This window comes from Chrysochloris asiatica, unplaced genomic scaffold (genome assembly GCF_000296735.1).
Source record: "Chrysochloris asiatica unplaced genomic scaffold, ChrAsi1.0 scaffold00042, whole genome shotgun sequence".
Classification (NCBI taxonomy): domain Eukaryota; kingdom Metazoa; phylum Chordata; class Mammalia; order Afrosoricida; family Chrysochloridae; genus Chrysochloris; species Chrysochloris asiatica.
Window position 1 is genome coordinate 1,215,954 of NW_006408560.1, and position 1,924 is coordinate 1,217,877.

The 1,924-nt window shown below is 44.0% G+C and overlaps 1 pseudogene; it reads right to left on the bottom strand.

Moving 5' to 3' along the window:
* Positions 1–1,273: 1,273 nt before the first annotated feature.
* LOC102836813 lies at positions 1,274–1,585 on the bottom strand (annotated as a pseudogene).
* Positions 1,586–1,924: the final 339 nt, after the last annotated feature.

Sequence of the window (1,924 nt, forward strand, 5' to 3'; positions counted from 1 at the left end):
GTCCTAGTTACCAAAATTAAAATGCATCATCCGTGTCCAGCTGTCAGGGACCCTACTGATGTGCTGGTCCCTGAGTGATGGCAGCACATCACCATGTAGGACTACACTGCTGATAAACTTGTGGAGTTAGCCACCTGATATCGGCAAAAGGGGAGAAAGTCTGTTCCTGCTTGGCCTATTCTTCAGTGGGATATGGGGGCAGAAGACAAAGTATTCACTGGCCTGGAAATGTCTAAGATGGCATCTGTAACCACCCAGCCCACTTTGCAGCAGTATCTTTCTGCTGCAGTGAATGAAGTTCAGGTGGTATCCCTTTTTTAGGCAACATTATAGCTGCCTGTAATGTTGCCTGGCAGAATGAAGGAGACAGCTGTTCAGTAGACATGCTGAACATCTATGGAGAAGTTGCAGGAAGTGATTAGAGAGCTGGGATGAAGCATGCTGTATATGCAGAGAATTATCAGGACCCCAATAATGAAATGCTCACAGCTGGTATGAAGGATGTTATTTTACAATCAGCTCCCAACCAATGATGAGTAGCTCTGGTGTCTATATTAAACCCCATGGTGGGACAGCCAATGACCTGGGCTGCTCAGGCTGCGGCAGATCTGGGGGATACAGAGAAGTATTGAGGGGAGTGAGCAAGTACGATAGAAAACAAAAAGGGTCAGTCTAAGTCACCAAAAAGCAATTGTGGGTTGACTTGCTTGCTACTGGTACCCCCTAAGACAAAATGGACAAACAGCCCAATGCAGTCTTATTAAAGTTGTGGAAGAAACTTTGCTTGAAGTAGCAGTTCACCAAAGGGAAGGATTCTTAAGAGCCTACCACCCTTAGTGTACCCCTGGGATGGGAGATGCCAATATCCCTGGATTGGGAGTGTTGCCAAAGTTCTCCTTGCGTCAAATACAAAGGTGATCATGGGACTCAAGGCTTCACATAGAATCAACTATCAATTGATCTCTGAAGAACACACAGACTCTGTTAGCATAAGTAGATACTGGGGCCAAGTGCCCTCTGATCCATGGGAATATCCACTGATTTCAAGAGCTACTTGGTGCTATAGACAGGTACTGGGGCATCACTGTCAAAGTATATCAGGTAATGTTGACCCTGCTAGTCCCAACAATATAGAATATACATCACACCTTTTCTGGAATATATTCTTTTTTAAAATTTCATAATTATCTATTTTATTCAGATAACAGTCTGATCACATATGGTCCAACAACAAATAATAAATTAAATATAATAAAAGGGTAAAAATTTGTCTTCAAACATCATAGCCAATGATGTCACACTTGCCTATGATCTCACCAATATAAAAACACACCCATACCTCAGTGGCCACCAAACCATTCAGCAGAGCGTCCTCAACTGTGAGCTGTTTGAAGTGACCAGTTTTAACACTCTTGACTATTTGTATCAGTCTCTGAATAGCTATAAGGATCTCAGCAGGGGTTGAAGGAAGCAGTTCCACCTTGGCACAATGCCAAAATGTGGCCAATTGAGACTTCGAGAAAGTCACAGCAGTATTTGCCATTGCTGGAGCCTTCTCCACCTGGTTATGGATAAACTGGGTCATGGTTCTAGGACAGAAAACCTATTTCCCACATTGGCCGGCTGAATGGAATACATTCTTGGAATGGATCTATTGGAGGGAACGGTGCTCATGATCACTGCGGGAGAATTCCACCTGTGAATTTGTGTGGTTAAGTCCATTATACATGAATGAGCCAAGTGGACGCCAGTTCATTTGCCTCAGCCCTACTGGATAATACATATCAAGCAGTACCACTTACTGTGGCGTAGGGTTGCACAAAAAATGACCGCTACTCTGGCTGAACTCACTCGAGTAGGGATTATCAGACCCACTCAGTGTCGTCCAATATGGTTGCTATGGAAACCCGATGGATTCTGATGC